This window comes from Mustelus asterias, chromosome 15, assembly GCF_964213995.1.
Source record: "Mustelus asterias chromosome 15, sMusAst1.hap1.1, whole genome shotgun sequence".
Lineage (NCBI taxonomy): Eukaryota > Metazoa > Chordata > Chondrichthyes > Carcharhiniformes > Triakidae > Mustelus > Mustelus asterias.
In genome coordinates this window covers 6,003,728-6,026,890 of record NC_135815.1, presented here as the reverse complement: position 1 = coordinate 6,026,890, position 23,163 = coordinate 6,003,728, and the positions used below count along the sequence as shown (strand labels likewise).

Sequence of the window (23,163 nt, the reverse complement as noted above, 5' to 3'; positions counted from 1 at the left end):
GTTTAAATTAAATTTAAAAACTGAGGAAAAATATGACTGGAAAAGACAATTCGAGGAAGATTTTTCTTCATTAATAGAAGAAAATCCAATCCTGAAAGGGTGAGCTCCTTCTAGCCAGAGAATACTGGGCTCACCTGTCAGAACACAGAATACCGGTACTCAGCACTAGCTCTGAGCCATGGACAATACCTGCTCCCGCTGATCATTTACAAGTACAGATGCTGCAAAACATCAGTGAGACAGTTTAGGAGGAGCCATGACTATGGCTGTGGTCAGGCCAATGCCATGCTTGCTCCTCAACTCTGCCAACGCATAGAAGAAATGCCTTGACATAAAGTAGAGGAGGCCAACTCTCGGCAAGGTACTCATCAGATCAGAGAATCATAGGATAGTTACAGCACAGAAGGAGGCCATTCAGCCCAGTGTGTCTGCGTCAGCTCTCTACAAGAGCAATTCACCCAGTGCCACACCGTAACTTTTCCCTCATAGCCCTGCAACATCTTTTGCTTTCAGGAAAATCAGGGATGGGCAATAAATGCCCACAAATCCTTCCAAGACGAACCGCCTCACGCTTTTCAACATTAAACGCCACTTTCTGTCCGTTCCACCAACCGGTGTCCTTCTGAGATTTAATGCCATCCTCACAATGTTTCCTAGCTTTGTGTCATCCGCAGATTTGATCGAACAATGGCAGATCAATGCCCACTCGCCCTGTTCAGCGACAACAGGTTCACATAAAATGGAGATTTCCACCTTAAGTTGTTCCCCTCTACGCTCCCTCTTTAGTGCGCAGTATGACACATGCAGAGAACGATTGCCTTAAAACCCATCCACAGCACTGTAGGTATTTAGCAGGCGTTTGATTTGATTTATTATTGTCACGTGTTAACATACAGTGAAAAGTACTGTTTCCTGCGCGCTATATAGACAAGGCATACCGTTCATAGAAAAGGAAAGGAGAGAGTGCAGAATGTAATGTTACAGTCATAGCTCGGGTGTAGGGAAAGATCAACTTATTGCAAGGTAAGTCCATTCAAAAGTCTGACGGCAGCAGGGAAGAAGCTGTTCTTGAGTCGGCTGGCACGTGACCTCAGACTTTTGTATCTTTTTCCCGATGGAAGAAGGTGGACGAGAGTATGTCCGGGGTGCGTGGGATCCTTAATTATGCTAGCTGCTTTGCTGAGGCAGCGGGAAGTGTAGACAGAGTCAATGGATGGGAGGCTGGTTTTCATGATGGACTGGGCTACATTCAAGACATTTTGTAGTTCCTTGCGGTCTTGGGCAGAGCAGGAGCCATCCCAAGCTGTGATACAACCAGAAAGAATGCTTTCTATGGTGCATCTGTAAAAGTTGGTGAGTGGCAAATTTGTGTTGCAGTCTCTCCCTCTCCTCATTCTCGAAGGTTTTGGATTCTAGACTAACAACGCGTCACTCAAGAGGAATCTGGATTCTACAAACAGAAAGTAGACTAGACCACCCTCTGTAAACGTTACAACTGGACTTGTTCTACACAACCAGTCACCGCTATTTAATGTTGAAGGTTATTTCGTCGCCGTTTGCCTGGCGTGTAAAAAAAACAGTAAACAGTTCCCAAGTTACACAGAGCACTGCCCTCAGTATGAAGACTGTGCTTTCCCTTTTATAGCCCTCGCACAGAAGTCTGGATGGAGAATGTTAACAGGATATTCATCTGTAGGGGAATCTGTCTGTATACACACACATATAGACAGCGACACTGTGTCACTGAGGAAACACGGTGTTTGCATTTAATAATCCCTTTAAAGATGGAATTAGACTGGACTGGAGTGGGTGGGAGACTTGGCAGTTGAGAGGAGAAAAGCCAGCCTGGGCTTCTGCTCCTAATAACTGCGACTGGATTGTCGGCCTTCATAGACATTCTCTGAGGGTTCTGCACTGGACCTGACTGGTGAGAGTCATAGCCAGAACATCTCTGAAGGTGACAGTGACTGCCCTTGACATCAAAGAAGCATTTGACCAAGTATGGCATCAAGAAGCCCTGAAAAAACTTGAGTCAATGGGAATTAGGGGAAAACCCTCCATTGATTTTAGTCATACCCGGCACAAAGGGATGGTTGTGGTTTTCAGACGTCAATTATCTCAGCCTCAGGATAGTCCTGCAGGAGTCCCTCAGGGGAGTTTCCGAGGCCCAACCACCTTCAGCTGCTTCATCAGTGACCTTCCCTCTGTCATAAGTTCAGAAGTGGGGATGTTCGCCGATGATTGCACAATGTTTAGTATCATTCACGACACTTCAGATACTGAAGCAGTCCATGTCCAAATGCAGCAAGACTTGGACAATATCCAAGCTTGGGCTGGCAAGTAGCAAATAACATCCACGCTAAACAAGTGTCAGGCAATGAGCATCTCCAACATGGCAAAATCTAACCATCGCCCCCTGACATTAACAGTATTACCATCACTGAATGCCCCACCATCCACATCCTGGGGATACAACTGACCAAAAACTGAACTGAACCAGCCACATCAATACTGTGACTACAAGAGCAGGTCAAAGGTGAGGATTCCTGCGGCGAACAATTCACCTCCTGACTCCCCAAAGCCTGTCCACCATCTAGAAGGCACGAGTCAGGAGTGTGATGGAATATTCCCCAGTTGCCTGGATGGGTGCAGCTCCAACAACACTCAAGAAGCTCAACACCATCCAGGACAAAGTAGCCCCACTTGATTGGCTCCCCATCCGCCACCATCAACATTTTCTTCCTTCATCACTGACTCAGTGTATACCATCCACAAAGGACATTCAGCAACTCAACAAGGCTCCTTCAAAGCCAACTTCCAAACCTGCAGCCCTTACCATCTAGAAGGACAAAAGCAACAGATGCATGAGGCTGGACTTAACAAGGTCCCAGCTAAAGTTTTGGTTGAGGAATCCACCTAGGGTAACAATGGCTGCCCTGTTGTCATTTAATGGCCAATGGAGGCTTGAAGATAGCTGTGTCTGAGGGACAGGAGGTCTGGCCTTGGAGAACTGCAGCCTATTGGCTGGTGGGCATCTCTGTGGTCCCAACAGGCCAGGAGTGGGCAATGGCCGTTGCTGGGATTTCAGGCAGTTTTCAATGGCAATCGGCACTGGGGCCAGAGAGCAAAATAATTGGGGGAGGGAGGTGGATTTCATCAGAGCCAGGGGCCGGACAAGGTGGGGTGTGACAGAGTGAGGGATGGTGTTTGAGAGGCCTGGTGGGACGAGAAAGGGGAAGTGTGTTCTTGACCCACAAAGGAAGAGCCCCGGCTTGCCCAGCAGCAGCCCACACAGCCAAAGCTGCCAGGCTTCCTCCACGGCCTGGAGGTCCCCTCCCACAGGGAAAATAGCGGCGGATGTGGAATGAGGTCCAGAAGTGGCCATTAATTAGCCATTTAAAAGCCCAAGGCTGGATAGGCCTCCCGACGCCTCCTCCTAAAATTGAATACAGGTCACGGGGAGCAGGCGGCAAGAAGGACAGCTCCTGGATTTTACAAGGCCCCACCCCCATTCAAACCTATCAGGAGTGTGATTGAAGGCTCTCCACTTGCCTGGAATACAGCTCCAACAACACTCAAGAATTGTGAGACCATCCAGGGCAAAGCAGCCCGCTTGATTGGCATCCCATCCACCACCAACATTCATGCCCTTCATCTCTTCCGCACAGCCGCAGCCGTGTGTACCATCCACAAGGTGCACTGCAGCAACTCGCCAAGGCTCCCTGACACCGACTCCAAACCTACGTCAAATTCCTCACATCTGCTGACAACACCCATCGCTACCTCACCACCCCTGCCTTTAACCCCTGCATTGCCAGGACATCGACATGCTGCATCGTCATTAATACTGAGTAACGTTGCTTATTACTGAGAGCATTGCAGGATGGCGGATATCGTAGGAATATGTAACTGGGTTGGATGATCAACTATGATCTTATTGAATGACGGAGTTGCTTCAAAGTATCACATGGCTCACACCAGCTCCGATTTCTTGTATCCAACATCAAGTGCTGGATGAGAAATATTCGCCAATTAAACATGGTGATGCTCAGAACTAACTGCCTTTGTCCCTTGTTGCACTCTCCGTTCCCTAACCATTGGATTCTCTCCCTCTCTCCGGCCACTGCCTGAGGATGAAGCAGACGTTTGCAACCTTGGTGTCTTCCTTGATGCTGAGCGAGTTTCCGCCCTCTCTACATTCAAGACATCCCAACTTCCACTCCTGTGTCATCTTCCAACTCTGCACCTGTCTCAACCCATCTGCTGCTGAAATCCGCATCCGTGTGTATGCTACCTCCAGCCTGGGCAGTTCCTGTCAGCCTCCCGTCTCCCACCCTCCATTAATCTCAGCCCCTGCTAAAGTCTGCTGCTGCTACAACCTGATGTCTCACTACATCAAAGACATGATCTAAATCAATGTTATTGTTTCGAATGATGCAACACACACACAAACACATGCACACTCACACACACACATAAACACATGCACACACACACACACACATAAACACATGCACACACACACACACACACACACACAAAAACATTCACACACACACACACATACACTCACACACACGCACACATAAACATTTACATAAACATTCATACACACTCATACACACACACACTCAGATTCACACACACACATACACACACACACACTCTCGCACACGCAGATGCACATAAACACACACACACGCACAGAACACACACACACACATAGACTACAGAAACACACACACAAGACATACACTCAGACACACAAACACATTAGATCCTCATCTCACAATTCTCACATTTAAAATTCTTAACCTTTTCTTCAAATCCCTCTATCACCTCCATAGACCCATAGCATCCTGCAGTGCAGAAGGAGGCCATTCGGCCCATCGAGTCTGCACTGACCACAATCCCACCCAGGCCCTCTCCCAATAGCCCCATGCATTTACCCTAGCTAATCTCCCTGACACTAGGAGCAATTTAGCACGGCTAATCCACCTAACACGCACATCTTTGCACTGCGGGAGGAAACTGGAGCACCCGAATGGAACCCACGCAGACACGGGGAGAATGTGCAAACTCCACACAGTCACTGGGAAGCCGGAATTGAACTCGGGTCCCTGGCTCTGTGAGGCAGCAGTGCTAACCACTGTGCCACCATGCCACCCAATCCTCATCAGACCTCATCCCGTAATCGCCACCAGCTCAACAGCAACCCCTGCAAGATATCTGCGCTCCTCCAATCCTGGCCTTAACACTCCATTCCTTCAGTTAAGCTCTGGAATTCCACCTCTCTCCCTCTCTCCCTTTCTCTATGCCCTCCTTTAAGACAATGCCTTAAAATCTACCTTAGTGACCAAACTTTTGGCCAACTAGCCTAATTTTGTTTTAAGTGACTCTGTGTCACATTTTGTTTGATGACATCTCTGTGACTTGGACATTTGAGGCATGATGCAAATAGAAGGTTCAGATAGCTATGGATGTCATCGCAGATACATACATGTTTCTGCATGCATACATTCATATTGATACATATAAATGTGTATGTGGATGTGTGTCTGTGCTTCAAACAATATATATTCACCCATAAACACAGACAAATCGTACATATGATACATATATAGACATGGTTATTGAAAATCCAGTATTCCCCATCCAGATACATGCTTGAAGAATGTCCACCTGAGGGAGGGTCTGTCAGTGCTGTTGCATGACCCCAGGATGAGTCAGCACCTTCAGAAGTGCCTGGGGCTGGGGCTGGGGCAGGCGTGGGAGTTTGGACAAGGAGGATTAGGGAGTGCGGGTGGTTTCAATTTTCTACACCAGCCCCTTATCAAACCCGCAGGAGTTACAAGTCCCTCTCACATCGAAAGCTGCCAAAACACTGCTGCAAGCAGAACTCACAGGAAAGGAAAAAAACAGCTTCTCCCTGCACCAAGCTCCTCACTGCCAGAGGACAGTTGTTTGTGTGGGTTCTGGCACATTAATAAAAAAAAGATGCAGAAATGTAAGGCTCTCCGAAACACTCCCTGGTGTTATAACTACCTGGGTTTCAAGTGTACTGGCTCCAACACCCCTCACCCAGACTGGTGTAATGACAGGAACCAAACCCTGACACAAGGTTAAACCATCTCTGTGGCACTGTGTACGTACAGCAGACAACCGAGAAGGGAAAAGGAGGTAAGTTTTCGCAGCACATTTACCGGGGTCGGGGGGGGGGAGTTAAATACCAGCGACAACATTCTGCCTTCAGATATTGGAACTTGCTGACAACCCACCTCTCTGCCTTTAATTACAGGTCTCCTCACTGCACCGGCTCCTTAGCAACCCGTGGCCACTGTAATCCACCATCGCCTTTTAAAATTACCTGTCTCCAAAAACAGAAGGGGGTGGGGGTGCGGGTAGGGGGGGCGTGGGGGGGGGGGGGGTACAGGAGGGGGGGTTAAAGGAAAGTCAACCAATTAAACTGATGGCTGCTTGGTTTGCGTGTGAGGGCTGGCTGAATGGCCAGGACGTTATACATCATTGCTTATTTTAAAAAAAATAAAATTAGCATTTAAACTCCAGAGGATTCCCTTCAACTCCAGGGTGGGTAACCTTCTAAACATTGGAAAATACAAATATAAATGAGCAATCCAACAGGAAGGCCTGGTGTTAGCAATGACAGGGTAAGCTGAACAGATCCATAACACACACACATAACACACACACATAACACACACATGCCTTTGCCCACCTGTCACAGCGTATTCCACACATAATGTAACTGATGGATTCTCCCTAGGGTGACTGGGCACCTTCCATCCTGGTTCTTTCAGGAGACTATGCATGCACGTACTCCGTCAAGTGTAGTCATTGCGACATAGAAACTGTATTCCCCCTCTGTCACTCCTTACAGAAGATCGGTATATTCTTACATCATCGACTTGGGAAGCACCATCTGCCCTTCCATTGGTTCCCTCTCGGAAGCAGACATGTCAATCAGGATGCTAGACCAGTGCTGGTAGAGTGCAGAGTGCAGACATGAAAGGTTCTCAGCTGGCTCCCGACAGAAAGAGGTGGTATGTTTTTTTTCTCTCTCTCAGAGCAGGAAGAGGGGAGGCCATGAGAGCGTTTCCTGTTGTACAGCTCAGATAACTAAGGACGTCACCGCTTTCCAACTCCCTCAGGGTGTCAGCAGATAGAGGGCAAAGTTCAGACCTTTCCACCAAACTGGAAGGAGCAGACAGCGAGAGAATGACTGCGAGAATGAGGGAGAGAGATGGGGAAGGCACAGAGAGAGAGAGAGAAATAGGAAATGACAGAGGGAGTCTTAGAGACAGTGAATAAGAGAGAGATATAGGGAGCAATAGGAGGGAGGCAGAGAGAGAGAGAGAGAGAGTGTGAAAGAGAAAATGACAGAGGGAGGGAGACTTAGAGAGAGTGAGAAAGAGATATCGGGGCAATAGGCAAAGGAGGGAGGCTGAGAGAGAGAGAAAAAGAGGAAATGACAGAGTGGGAGAGACAGTGAAAAAGATAAAGATATATAGGAAGCAATAGGAGGGAGGCAGAGAGGGACAGATAGACTGAAAGAGGAAGTGGCAGGAAGGGAGAGGGAGAGACAGTGAAAGAAGAAAGAGTGTAAAAGAGAGCTGGAGGGGTGATTAGGCAAGAGGGGAGAGAGAGAGAGAAAAGCTGTGGGAGAGACACCATCAAAGACAGCCCTTATCAGCTGCACTTTATGTTAGTAAACACGGATATCAGTCCAGCGACTCCAGGATGGGGAATCACTGTAACCAGTCAGGATTTTTTATTAAGTGGTATTTTCTCAGATGTGATTTGGAATTTTGTTCTGCCTTTCTGTTTAAAATCACTGCCAATTAGGAGTGTGATCGCAGAAATCAAAATGCAAAAACAAATACAAGGGGATTGAAGAAAAAGTTTTCAAATGGGTAAACTGAGATTTTGAATGGGTTCAGTTTTATCCATATTACTCCCACGCAAATCTCAGCCCTGTTGTGGACTCAAAAAAGCAAAACTGAAGTTGTGTGTGTGCGGGACAAGTGAAGCAGTGGTCACAAGCAAGTCCTTTACAATCCAAGCAAATTTATTTCCAGTCCAGAAATATTAACACATCCACAGTGGTTAGCACTGCTGTTTCACAGCTCCAGGGTCCCGGGTTCGATTCCCGGCTTGGGTCACTGTCTGTGTGGAGTTTGCACATTCTCCTCGTGTCTGCGTGGGTTTCCTCCGGGTGCTCCGGTTTCCTCCCACAGTCCAAAGATGTGCGGGTTAGGTTGATTGGCCAGGTTAAAAATTGCCCCTTAGAGTCTTGGGATGCGTAGGTTAGAGGGATTAGTGGGTAAATATGTGGGGGTAGGGCCTGGGTGGGATTGTGGTCGGTGCAGACTCGATGGGCCGAATGGCCTCCTTCTGCACTGTAGGGTTTCTATTCTATAACAATGTCAAAGCACAAGCTGTTATTTCAGAGAATCAGAGAATCCCCACAGTGCAGAAGGAGGCCATTCGGCCCATTGATCCTGCACTGACAACAATCCCACCCAAGCCCTACCCCCATGATACTAAAGGGCAATTTACCTTGGCCAATCCCCCTAACCTGCACATCTTTGGACCATGGGAGTAAACTGGAGCACCCGGAGGAAACTCACGCAGACACGGGGAGAACGTGCAGACTCTGCACAGACAGTGACCCAAGGCCGGAATCGAACCCAGGTCTCTGACGCTGTGAGGCAGCAATGCTGACCACTGTGCCATCGTGCCTTACCTATTTCTTACATCTGTTAAATAGAAGATTTCCACTTGCTGATATTTTTCAACCTGATGTGAAAGTTTAAAATGAACTCCCTCCGCTCACTGCAATTTTCTGGGCAATGTATTTTCTTTCCCGCACTAGTTGAGATATAGCCAGTGTGTGAATCCTAATATTTTCTTCTTGATCAAGGCATCCTATTTGACCCTGAGCTGAGCTTCCGACCCCACATCCAAAACCTACATCCACCCCCGTGATACCATTCATTTCCTTCAGCTGGCGGCCAGCCCTCCCTTCATCAGGTTTCCTGCTTCGGTCTTCAGTCCTGGCCACCCCTCTCTCTGTTCAAAGCTATGTCCCCCTGGTATTCACCAAAACCCCTTTCACTGCCATTAACATCACTCCCTTTCACTGCAGCAGAGAGCTACACACTTCAAAAGTACTTCACAGTCTGAGAAACACACAGGGACGTCCAAGGGTCATGAAAAGTGCTAATATAAATACAAATTCCACTCTTACTTTGAGCGATTTTCTCAGATCAGCTCTCTCTCCCTCACTTTCCCCCATCCACAATCTTGAAAACTGATCTTCCAAAGCCTCTCATTCTTTTCCAAAATAAACAAGTTCAACTTCCTCAACCATTCCTCAACACTTGGATTCCAAACATCTGGAATCACCTTCAGCGCCCGTGGCCTCTGGACCCTCACAGAGGGCAGCAGTGTCCTTTCTACCAGTCCAGCTGGCTGGCAGTGCTCGCTGGGGTCTCCGGGCGAGACGCTTACTCAGCGCTTTCTTTTAGGAATGCTTTCACTGAGGGAAAATCTAATGCCTCCCAAAGCTTGGCCCATACATCCTGTGAGTCACTGGGATTTGCTTGTGTGGGTCTAAATATAGAAGGTTGTGAAGTAGAGATCGGTGTTATTTGTCACTGCTGGTAAACCAAGCAATCCTGGGACAGGCCTCCGGTGATGATATTTGCCACATCCCAACTCTGCACTCACACTGACAAAACTCCCACAAAGAGAAGTTTCAAAGCAACCAAGAAGCACCGGAAACATTTGTCTGCGGGGGGGGGGGGGGGGGGTGGACGTTACAAGGATAGACCCTCTGTCAGAACTGGGAGTGGTCGCAGACAAATAGCACTTTCTTTTTAAAAAACAAAAAGATCATAACAAGAGTCACTGACCCGAAACGTAAACTCGGTTTCTCTCTCCACAGATGCTTCCTGGCCTGCTGTGTAGCCCCAGCATTTTCCGTTTCTAATAACAGAACCGTGGGAGCAGAGTGGGCAAGAACCCACACACACACACACACACACACACACACACACACACTCTCATACTCTCACACACACTCTCACACACGCATACACACACACGTTCACACACACACGCGCACACACACGCCGCACACGCACACACGCTCACACACACACTCACACACACGCATTCACACACACGCGCGCACACTCACACTCTCGCACACGCGCTCACACACACACAATCACACACACTCACACACACACACTCTCACACACACACTCTCACACTCACACACACACACACTCTCACGCACACACACAAGCGTGTAAGTGTGAAATGAGATGAAGCAGTCTGTAAAATGTTGAAGTGGAGGAAATAGCAAGGCAGCAGAATTTGAGGCTAAAACACTAACAACAACAACTTGTAGCTACGTGAGACGTTTAACAAAATAAAATGTCCTGTTGCTCTTCATTAGCAATGTTATTAAACCAGTTGCATTCGACATTGGTCCAGAAAAGGAAATATTAGAAGGAGGAAAGTTTTAAGGAGCATCTTAAAGAAAAAGAGACATTTTTGATCACCTGTCCTCAGGTCTTTTTAGGTAGCTGAGTGCGAAATTGTGTCTGATTTGCACTTTTTTTTATTCATTCGTGGGACATGGGCGTCGCTGGCTGGCCAGCATTTATTGCCCATCCCTAGTTGCCCTTGGAGAGCAGTTGAGAGTCAACCACATTGCTGTGGCTCTGGAGACACATGTAGGCCAGACCGGGTAAGGACGGCAGATTTCCTTCCCAAAAGGACATTAGAGAACCAGATGGGTTTTTCCGACAATCGGCAATGGTTTCATGGTCATCAGTAGATTCTTAATTCCAGATTTTTTTAATAGAATTCAAATTTCACCAACTGCCACGGCGGGATTCGAACCCGGATCCCAGAACGTTAGCTGAGTTTCCGGATTAATCGTCGAGCGATAATACCGCTAGGCCATCGCCTTCCCTAGGGATATGTTACTACAATAAAAAAGAGCGACAGAAATGCAAGCTGTTGTTGTCTGACAAAATAAATCAGCAGGCCAAAAAAACAGCCTTTAATTTATTGCCACCACTTGCAGCGCATCTGGAACAGCACCGATTTATCATAGAATCCCTACAGTACAGAAAGAGGCCATTCAGCCCATTGAGTCTGTACTGACCACAATCCCATCCAGGCTCCATCTCCGTAACGCCACACCTTTACCTTGCTAATCCCCCTGACACTGGTGTCAATTTAGCACGGCCAATCAACCTAACCCACACATCTTTGGACTGTGGGAGGAAACCGGAGCACCCGGAGGAAACCCACGAAGACACGGGGAGAACGTGCAAACTCCATACAGACAGTGACCCGACGCCAGAATTGAACGCGGGTCCCTGGCGTTGTGAGGCAGCAGTACTAACCACTGTGCCACCGTGCCTCGGGCCATCCTTTCCTGCAGCGTATCAGGTAGACAATGTTGGCCGAGTCTACCTTTCGTCAATGTTGTCGACCTGATATGCTGCAGGAAAGGATGGCCCGAGGCATGGTACATTGGTGAGACCATGCAGACGCTACGACAACGGATGAATGAACACCGCTCGACAATCACCAGGCAAGAGTGTTCTCTTCCTGTTGGGGAGCACTTCAGCGGTCACGGGCATTCGGCCTCTGATCTTCGGGTAAGCGTTCTCCAAGGCGGCCTTCACGACACATGACAGCGCAGAGTCGCTGAGCAGAGACTGATAGTCAAGTTCCGCACACATGAGGACGGCCTCAACCGGGATCTTGGGTTCATGTCACACTATCTGTAACTCCCACAGCTTGCCTGACTTGCAAAATCTCACTAACTGTCCTGGCTGGAGACAATTCACATCTCTTTAGCCTGTGCTTAACCCTCTCTCCACTCACACTGTCTGTACCTTTCACACTTGATTACCTGTAAAGACTCGCATTCCAATCATTATTTTGTAAATTGAGTTTGTGTCTTTATATGCCCTGTTTGTGAATCAGATATCCACTCCATCTGACGAAGGAGCAGCGCTCCGAAAGCTAATGGCAGTTGCTACCAAATAAACCTGTTGGACTTTAACCTGGTGTTGTTAAAACTCTTACTGTGTGAATAGAACTCCCACTCACCTGACGAAGGGGCAGCGCTCTGAAAGCTGGTGGCATTTGCTACCAAATAAACCTGTTGGACTTTAACCTGGTCTTGTGAGACTTCTTGTGATGTAACTGATCCCAAGGCATGATGTCAAAGAGGAACAGAAGGGTTATCCCTGATGTCCTAGGCAATATTTATCTCTCATTAAAAATCGTTGTCACGTTATTATTTTTTCATTGACTTTGCTGCCGGATGCAGATGCAGATCTTTATTCCCTTCACGCATAAAATACTACAGGTGCACTGTTCGCAATTCAATCACTGGCAAATTCTCATAAATGTATGCAGCAAGATCTGAAAGCCACACCTGTCAGGCCATGCTGGTAAACAGAGAAAGCAGCGTTCACTGTTCTCGAGTCTCACAGCAGTGGAACAATGATATGGGCGGTACGCTTTTGTAAATTTGGTACAGAGTTCTTGTATTACTCATTCACAATAGATACGCTGGGGCCAACTTCTGTATTAAATTTAACTCAAATAGTTATCACACCTTAGGTGCAAGACACTTTGTCACGAAGAGACCAAAAAAAGAAGTTCTGTCCCAGACGATGCCGGAGTTCGAAAAATAAATGAATTGAGGTGAGTAAATTTTCAATTTGGCCAATTTCTCGGTCAGTCCTATCTCCTTAGCTCCTAGCAGACTGCAGTATTTTGCCACTGGTTCACTGTTACAAAATAGCAACTGTAAGCTCTTAAACTTGTAAGACTTAAAGCCCTCCCCAAAAAGGACGGTACATTTGGACATTTTAGATTTGTCAGTTACTGGGTTTGGGTGGATGAGGCCACGTTTCTTGGCGTCGTTGTTAAAAAATGGTATGACCAGGTGTTCCGGGAGGAAGGGATTGAATAGGCCGACAGGTCTGGGCCCAACCTTGAGATTCTTTGGATTTACTGGAACAAATAAAGCCAGAAAGACTGAACAATGCAAATTTCAGGAGATAATAAAGAACAACAGGCATTTGTTGTACTTATTCCATCACCTTTGTTCTTCAGCATCACGATGGAATTCCCCTGGACTGCAGGGCACGGCAGCAAAGTGGTTATGTTAATGAACCAGTCATCCTGAGATGATGATTTAGAAACAACAGCAGCTAGAATGTTTAAACTTAGTTCGTAAATAAATCTGAGGTAAAAAAGCTAGCGTCAGTAATTGTGACTGTGAAACGATAATTGTTGGTAAAAACCCATCTGGTTCACTAATTCCCATAGGGGAAGGCAAACTTCTGACCTTACCCGTTGCGGCTTCAGAGAATCATAAAATCACTACAGTGCAGGAGGAGGCCATTCGACCCATCGAGTCTGTGCCGACCACAATCCCACCCAAGCCCTATCCCCCTAACCATGCATTTACCCTAGCGAGTCCCCCTGACACTAAAGGGGCAATTTAGCATGGCCAATTAGCCTTACCCGCACATCTTTCAGACTGTGGGAGGAAACCGGAGCACCCGGAGTAAATGCACGCGGACACGGGGAGAATGTGCAAACTTCACGCAGACAGTGACCCGTGGCCGGAATTGAACCCGGGTCCCTGGCGCTGTGAGGCAGCAGTGCGAACCACTGTGCCACCATGCCGTCCCTAGTGACACCACAGCAATCTGATTGACTCTCCATTGCTCTCTGAAATGCCCCAGGCAACTCAGCTGACAATAGTTAGTTAGGGAAGGGTAATAAATGCTGACCTTGCCAGCGATGTAGGACATAGGATTTAGGAGCAGGAGTAGGCCATTCGGCCCTTCACACCTATTCCACCATTCAATAAGATCACGGTTGATCTGGCTGTTGTCTCGGTCACATTTCCCTGTCTGCATCCCAAAACCCTTGACCCCCTTGGATATCCACATCCTTCCAATTAACTATTTTAAAAATTTAGCTTTTAAGTCCTGCTGACCTACTCAAAACTCAATCATTCCAAGAAATGTAAGGACACAGAAGCTGTTCCCCTGCTAAGGTTTCCCTTCTTACCACAGACTTTTAAAGCCTATGCATGGTGCCTGCTCTTCCCTGCTGCTTCCTTTGAAACTACAAAGGGTCGTGAACGAAGCCCAGTCCATCAGTCAAACCAGCCTCCCATCCACTGACTCTGTCTACACTTCCCGCTACCTCGGAAAAGCAGCCAGCATAATTAAGGACCCCACGCACCCCGGACATTCCCTCTTCCACCTTCTTCCGTTGGGAAAAAGATACAAAAGTCTGAGGTCACGTACCAACCGACTCAAGAACAGCTTCTTCCCTGCTGCCGTCAGACTTTTGAATGGACCTACCTTGCATTAAGTTGATCTTTCTCTACACCCTAGCTACGACTTTAACACTACATTCTGCACTCTCTCTGGTAATCCAGAGGCCCAGGCTAAAGTACTGGTGATGTGGGTCCAAATCCCACAGCAGAAAATTCAACTGGTAAATTTGGAATTGAAAACTGGTCTCAGTAATGGTGACTGTAATGACTCAGGATGCCTGACTGGAAAGGAAGGTAGTTAATTACAGAATGGTGTGCATGCACTAGTCCCTGCCTGGGACTACTGTTCAGCAGGCCCAGTCCTGGGCCTGCCTTATATAGGGCTCAGGTATTGAGTTGCAGCTGGACAGGCCACTGCCTGTCACATATTCAATGAGCCCCACTGGGAGATCAATCAATGATTCCCTCATGGACCTCGTGGGTCTTATCACAGTAACCATAAAACTATCACCAATAATTGTGAAAAAAACCCATCTGGTTCACTGATACTCTTCAGGGAAGGAAATCTGCCATCCTTACCCGGTCTGACCTATAGGTGGCTCCAGAGGCACAGCAGCAATATTAAAAGCCCTCTGAAATAGTGTGGCAGCCACTTGGTTCGAGGGCAATTAGGCATGGGTAATAAATGCTGGCCCTGCCGGTGACGCCCACAACTCATGAAAGGATACTTTGGCATGAAAAGAAACGTTGGCATGGCTTGGAGAATTGGTGCACACAACAAAACATCAAGAAAATTAAAGGTATGTTCGAAGAGATGGATTCAGGCAGATCACCTGAATACAATACTGTCGCAACTCAACATTGGGTATAGCGATATGAAGGCTGTGCAAGGCAGTCTGTGGCATTGCTGCACGTTCAACTCTGTAAAGCACTGGGTTCAAGTTAATAATCTCGCAACTTAGTTGCCAGGCGATAGTTGGACTCATCATTCATAGAGCTCCGTCTGAGGCATTGGTGGAGAAATAAAAGTGTCACGCTCACGGCTAACACATGATTCGCTTGATTATTCTGATACTGACAAATAAATAGGGCGGGATTCTCTGGCCTTGTCTGTGGCAGGATCTGTTGCAAGCCAGAATGGAAAATTTTGGAGTTCCAGCCAAAATTCCATTCACATTCCGCAGAAACTCCCAGCCGGGAATGAGGACGGGTGATTTCGGCCAATAAATGTCAATGTAAACGCATTTGGTATCTCTCTTTTTTAAAAAACTTTCAACACAGGGCAGGCTGGAAGAACAGCATGACGTCCTCACTTTCACTAAAGTAAACATCCTTGTCGAAAGAGATCATCAAAAACTGAGAACATACTTCACCTCATCCTGGGTTCAATGACCCGCCAGACCAATCACAAGTGGGAATGTACTTAAAACGGAAAATCGCTCTGAGGAAAGCAGGAATAAACTGGCTGGCTCAAAGAGCTAGTACAGTTATTATGGGTGGAATGGCCCCCTTCTGTGCTGGTTGATGCTCTGATTATGGAGAGACTGTTGAAGGATTCGCTGGCTCCATTGAATGTGCACCACAACCACCATATTTGCCATTTCCCAGTGCTGACATGTTTCGCTAAAGCAGGAGCTTTTACGCCAACAGTCATTAGATAAGTAGACAAGAGTGCTCGCAATCAGTCACTGTGGAGTGTTGCCAATGCTGTCTCAACCCTCACCACTCCTACAAGGGTTTACTTGTTAATTGGAGGTACGGTGCTGGCTCCTGCAGAAATTTCCCAGGGGTATGACTCTCATTACAGCAAGGCTGATTTATCTCCAGCACACCGCACGGGTTAGCTTTATTAAAGTAATGGTGCATTACAACATTGCTGCTATTAAGCTGCACTCACATATCATCAGCTGACATTTGTGTGATTCAGGATTATAAAGGCACATGTGTGCATTTTTCTCAACTGCCTTTTCATGAAAAAAAATATCTTTGCGCTCCTGACCAAGAGGATTTCCTGGTTCACGCCCATGCTGTTTAAGTTGGCTCGCCTCAGACAACATGGCAGTGGGCAGGGTGTCGCAACAGGCATCAATATCGAGGAAAGATTTGCATTTGTATAGCGCCTTTCATGATCCTAGGATGTTCCAACTTGCCAGTTAATACATAGAAACATACATCAAAAATAGAAGCAGGAGGAGGCCATTCGGCCCTTCGAGCCTGCTCCGCCATTCATTTTGATCACAGCTGATCATCAAATTCAATTTCCCACCTTCCCCCCTATTTCCTATAATTCCTTTAGCCCCAAGAGCTCTATCTAATTCCTTCTTGAAATCACACAATGTTTTGGCCTCAACTACATTCAGTGGTCGTCAATTTCACACATTCACCACTCTCTGAATGAAGAAATTTCTCCTCGCCTCAGTTTGAAAAGGTTTCACCCTTATCCTTAAACTGTGACCCCTAGTTCTGGACTCCCCCACCATTGGGAACATTCTTTCTAAATCTATCCTGTCTAACCCTGTTAGAATTTTAAACGTTCCTCTGAGATCCCCTCTCAATCTTCTAAATTCCGGTGAATATAATCCGAACTGATTTAGTCTCTCTTCATATGACAGACCTGCCATTCCAGGAATCAGCCTGGTAAATCTTCGCTGCACTCCCTCTATAGCAAAAACATCCTTCCTCAGATAAGAACACCAAAACTGCACACAATATTCCAGGTGTGGCCTCACCAACATCCCATACAATTGCAATAAAACATCCCTATCCTTATACACAAATCCTCACACTTTGGGGCATATTAAGGGGTGATTGGAGGTGAGGCAACATGGAATCCCTACAGTGCAGAAAGAGGCCATCCGGCCCATCGAGTCTGGACCAACAACAATCCTATCCAGGCCCTATCCCCGTAACCTCACATATTTACCCTGCTAATCCCTCTAACCTTAGCATTCTGGGACACTAAGGGGCAATTTAGCATAGCCAACGCACCTAGCACGCACATCTTTGGACTGTGAGAGGAAACCAGAGCACCCGGAGGAAACCCACGCAGACACGGGGAGAACGTGCAAACTCCACACAGGCAGTGACCCAAGCCAGGAATCAAATCCGTGTCCCTGGTGCTGTGAGGCAGCAGTGCTAACCACTGTGTCACCATGTTGCCCAACAGAGGGAAATCATTAAATTGCAGTAATAACAACCTACATTAACAAAGAGCCCGTTTTGCTAAATGTTCTTCCCAGGCACACAATCGAGAAATGGTTATGCCCATTGAGGGATCATTAAAGGAGAGATCATCAGCTGGACGGGTTTTAAGGGGGGTCTTAAGAGGGGATAAAGAAAGTGGGGTTTTAGACAGGTAAATTCCTTTTTTATCCAGTATCCTTTTTTCTGGTGAAAATTGTAAGTTACAGAATGTGATCCCAAAACACCAGAATATCATGCAATAAAAACTGGCTTCAACCCGTTGGATCACCATGAGCTAGTGGCCTTGACGGTCATCACTCCGGCTGCTGAGATGTTGAACCTAACCTTGGTTAACCCCAGGTTACAGACAGGGAATGCCAAGTGCACCAACAAGTGAAAAGAAATTGTCCAGTTGCATTTTTAGCATTTGGTACATTACGTAAAAAAGAACATCTGACGTACATTTGAAATGTCATGGAGGGGGATGGAGGTTGGGGGCGCTGTGTTGTGGAGGGGGTGGCTGTGGGAGAGAAGAGAACTTCCTTTCTCTGAGAGACCAACCGGGCTTGCCAATCTGACAATCAGCCAAGGAGTTGCAGGATGTGGTGGGAAGTGCTGGTGGCCTGGCTCGAGAGGGAGAGTGTTCAGGACATCAAGGGATGTTTTCAACATGAGACTGCGCCATGAATATTTTCTGCAGCTAGAAATCAGTCACGGCAGGCAAGGCAGCAGCCTTCCCTTGAGCCAGCTCACTCGGTATATAAATAAAAATGCATTCTATAAATAAAATGTGTCCAGTCTCAATAGTGAAGTTGTCTTTGAGAGACCCTGGAAGCATGTGTTGTCTGATAAACTGCTTTCCAGCAATCTTTCACACTCGCTTCACAGCAGATCAAGGAGATGTCCTCTGCTGTGTGGCCACAATGAGCTTTCACACACACTATCATATATTACGCTGATCTTTCTCTACACCCTATCTGTAACTGCAACATTCTGCAACCTCTCCTTTCCTTCTCCTCAATGAATGGTATGTTTTGTCTGCACAGTATGCAAGAAAAAATGGGTGGGATTTTCCATCTGCGCTCGCCCCGAAACTGGAAAATCCCGTCCAAGGATAACGGACCTTCCCATGGTCCGCCCCCCCCATCCGCTCCAATTCCCATGGCAGGCAGGACAGGAAAATTCGCCCCAATTCTTTTCATTGTATCCCAATGCACGTGACAATAATAAATCAAATCAAATATTGCACACACATGGTGTACATGATCTAATGTAACATGATCTAATATAGAAAAATACAGTGCAATAGCTTTTAGGTCAGGGAGACTCCTGATCGATTGAAAAGTTGACCCTTCAACCCTAGAGAAATCCCAGTGATAAAGACAGATCGACACACCCAGTACAATGTAGTCAGGGAGTCAGACAGTACAGAAGAGTGAAGTACACTATGAAGGGTGTGACACTGGGAAGTTCCGAAGAACAAAGGGACCTTGGCGTGTTTGTCCATAGACCTCTGGAGATGGAAAGGCAGGTTAATAGGGTGGTGAAAAAGGCATATGGCACACTCGCCTTTATCAATCGGGGTATAGATTACAAAAGCAGAGAGGTCATGTTGGAGTTGTATAGAACTTTGGTGAGGCCACAGCTGGAGCACTGTGTGCAGTTCTGGTCGCCACATTATAGGAAGGGCATGAAAGCACTGGAGGAGGTGCAGAGGAGATTCACCAGGATGTTGCCTGGGATGGAACATTAAATTTATAAAGAGAGGTTGGATAGGCTTGGCTTGTTTTCTCTGGAGCAGAGAAGATTGAGGGGCAGCCTGATTGAGGTGTTCAAGATTATGAGGGGCATGGACAGGGTGGATAGGGAGCAGCTTAGTTGAAGGGTCAGTTACGAGGGGACACAAGTTAAAAGTGAGGGGTGGGAGGTTTAGGGGGGATATGAGGAAAAACTTTTTTGCCCCAGAGGGTGGTGACAGTCTGGAATGCACTAGGGAGGGTGGTGGAGGTGGGATGCCTCACACCCTTTAAAAAGTACCTGGAGAAGCACTTGGCACATCATAACATTCAAGGCTATGGGCCAGGTACTGGCAAAGTGGGATTAGGTGGGCAGGTGAGGGCCTTTCATGCATCAGTGCAGACTCGATGGGCCGAAAAGCCTCTTCTGCACTGGAGTATTCCGTGATTCTGTGAAGAGGCCCTTTGGCCCATTAATAAAAGTATTTTGAACGTTCAAAGACTATTTCCTCGGGTGGATGGAGCTATTACAAGGGGGCATAACTATAGGGTTCGTGGTGGGAGATACAGGACGGATATCAGAGGTAGGTTCTTTACGCAGAGAGTGGTTGGGGTGTGGAATGGACTGCCTGCAGTGATAGTGGAGTCAGACACTTTAGAAACATTTAAGCGGTTATTGGATAGGCACATGGAGCACACCAGGATGATAGGGAGTGGGATAGCTTGATCTTGGTTTCAGATAAAGCTCGGCACAACATCGTGGGCCGAAGGGCCTGTTCTGTGCTGTACTGTTCTATGTTCTATGTTCTATGTACACTGATTCTGCACTAATCCCACTTTGCAGCATTGCCATTGCAATTGAGTTATTTTAACCTCGGAAAGTTCAACTGCTGTCTAAAAGTCTAAGCAAACCATCCAAACTAACTGCTATCTAAAAGTAAACCATCCAAACGTTCCTCTGCAGAGGCAGCCCTGACTTTCAGCTGGCAGCAACAGAGAGTGAAACTCTATCGCCCTCATGTATTTCCTTGTTGGGTAGAGAGCTCAGTAAATGTACAAATGTATGTGTGTGTGTGTGTGTCAGTGAAAGGGGACAGCAGCAGTGCCAGACTCAGAGAGGACATGTGCAGCTGCAAGAGTCTCTCCCCTCTCTCTGCATGTTAACAGCCTGGGTGAGATTCCCACTCACAGGCAGTCTGCAGAGGGGGAATCGCTGGGCTGACTTCCCTCCCCTCCAGTCTCCTTTCCTGACACGTCATGGAACATTCCAAATTCCACCCACCAACTCCCCCCCCCCCCTCCCCTTCAAACACTGGGAACCGGGCCAGGAACTTCGAATCAGGAGTGGGACTCAAGCCAGGAGTTCACCCCAGCACCAAGGGGTAGAATCAGATAGTGGGAGTAGGGAATGGGGAGTGGAGGGGGGGGGGGGACACACAGATCCAGGTCCCGGGTTAGAAACAGAGCAAGGATCAGGGGAAAGAAGCTCATCCAGGAACAGGACTGGGTCTGGGACAGCGGGAGTAACAAATATCACTCACTGGGAGTGAAATCCACTTTCCAAACCCAGTACATTTGACACACAAACTGCGGGCGGATACTTCAAGGTTAAAATGTAACAATCGCGGGACATACATTGCATGAGATTGTAAACAGCTGATAAAGAGGTCTCACAGTGTTGTCCCGGGGACTGAAGGGGGTATTCCCCCGTGTCCCCTCCCCCTGGGGACAGCCCAGGTTTCCTGTTCGAAGTAAACAAGAGAACTCCTCAAGTCACTTTTACCCAATCCCAGTCTGCAGACACAGAATCCAGAGCCCCTTGCAAAAAAAACCTCCCAACCTGACATCCCTCTTCAGAGACCATTAACTCCCCAGTTAAGAAATCGCCCCAAAACAAACATGTTTTGTTTTAGACAGAGAATCTTGTCGCATGGTGAGGAGGGGGGGGGGGGGGCGGGGAGACATTCCCATATCTCCCCTCCACAAATTATTAGATAATTAAGAAATCCCCCCCTCTCATCTATAAATTATTACAGATACTTAAGAAATCCCCTCTCCCCCAGCACACACACACACACACACACAAGAATGATTGTAAGGGTCTCACTGTTGGGGGCTCCGTTGGAACTGCACTCTGCTGGCTCTGTGTGTGTATGTCTGCCTGGTCTGGAGCGTTTAGTTGACTCGGATCAGCTCTCTGCTTGGAGTCGGTGCTTGCATTGCCCCTGTAGCCTTCTCTTTGACGCTTCAGTATGTGTGTGTGTGTGTGTGTGGTGTCGGCTGACGGGGTTATTCCTGGCACTAATTCCCAGAATAGCAATTGTTGAAAAAAAAATTGCTGTGACGTTGTTGGATCCCCCAATGAGTCCTTGTAGCCTTTTTGCCTTGCAGGCAATTCCATCCCCCCCCCCCCCCCCGCCTCCCCACCCCGAACACAATCACAGAGGTCATATTTCAAACGCACTTCAATCTTGATCAGATCAAAGCTTGGTTTCATTATTTAAGAGAGAAAAACACCTTATCAGGAAATGAATTGCACTGTTAGTGCTGTAAAATGCACTCTCCACCTGATTGGGGAGTTTGTTCTAGCCTGGGAGGGAGGGAGGGGGGTGTTGCTCTGGTTGTGTGTGTGTGTGTGTGTGGAAATACCTTCAGGGTTGCCTCGTTGCAAAATCACACACACACACATTCGACCTTCACTGGCTCCCCTGAGCCAGTTCCGAATGGCATTGTGACAGAGATACCGTCATCTGCAGCGGGGGAGCAGCACTGTATGTGCTCTCTCTCTCTCTCTCTCCCTCCTGGTCTTAACCCCTTGAGTGCTGGCAATCGACAAACCCAGCTGTTACACCACCGGAAGGATTTAGTCATTTTCCAACAAAAATAATCAGAGTCATTATGAAGCAACCCTGCAATTTTATACTTGGCTGCGTGCCAGACATTGAATAGTTCAGAACAATTAGATGAAGGGTTTCAATCTGTGAACTTCCTCCTAAATGCAAGGATTATTCCACTGTTGGCCTTATCCTCATTCACCAGAGATCCTTGGACAGCACCTTCCAAACCCACGGCCACTTCCATCTTGAGGGACAAGGGGCAGCAGACACATGGGAACACCACCGCCTGCAAGTTCTCCTCCAAACCACTCACCATCCTGACTTGGGAATATATCGCCGTTCCTTCGAAGTCGCTGGGTCAAAATCCTGGAATTTCCTCCCTAACGGCATTGTGGGCCAACCCACAGCACACGGACTGCAGCGATTCCAGAAGGCAGCTCACCACCACCTTCTAATGAATCATTAAATGGTTTCAAGAATGAGATAAGATATATTTCTGATAAAAGAAAGGGGCTAAAGAGATAGAGGGAAGAGGTGGGGAGGTGGATTTGAGACCAGGGAGAGATCAGCCATGATCTGTTTGAATGGTGAAGTGGACTCAAAGGGCTGAATTACTTACTTTTTGATTTGATTTGATTTATTATTGTCACTGAATTAACATACAGTGAAAAGTATTGTTTCTTGCGCACTCTACAGACAAAGCATACCATTCATAGAGAAGGAAATGAGACAGTGCTGAATGTAGTGTTACAGCCATAGCTAGGATGTAGAGAAAGATCAACTTAATGCAAGGTAAGTCCATTTAAAAGTCTGACAACAGCAGGGAAGAAGCTGTCCTTGAGTCGGTTGGTACATGACCTCAGACTTTTGTATCTTCTTCCCGAAGGAAGAAGGTGGAAGAGAGAATGTCCGGGGTGCGTGGGGTCCTTAATTATGCTGGCTGCTTTGCTGGGGCAGCGGGAAGTGTAGACAGAGTCAGTGGATGGGAGGCTGGTTTGCGTGATGGATTGGGCTACATTCATGACCTTTTGTAGTTCCTTGCAGT

General features: G+C 47.3%; 1 protein-coding gene across 3 annotated transcripts in view; it reads right to left on the bottom strand.

The window, feature by feature from the left end:
- hivep2a (HIVEP zinc finger 2a) overlaps positions 1 to 21,528 on the bottom strand; it is a 222,851-nt gene extending 201,323 nt beyond the window's left edge. Inside the window, exon 1 of one of the 3 annotated variants that reach the window (XM_078229395.1) lies at positions 21,389 to 21,528. The gene's annotated coding sequence lies outside the window, so the exon portion shown is untranslated. Of the gene's footprint in view, positions 1 to 6,278; positions 6,297 to 6,736; positions 6,872 to 21,388 lie in introns of those variants that run through there. The other 2 variants (XM_078229396.1, XM_078229398.1) reach the window with 2 other exon arrangements.
- Between the last annotated feature and the right edge of the window lie 1,635 nt (positions 21,529 to 23,163).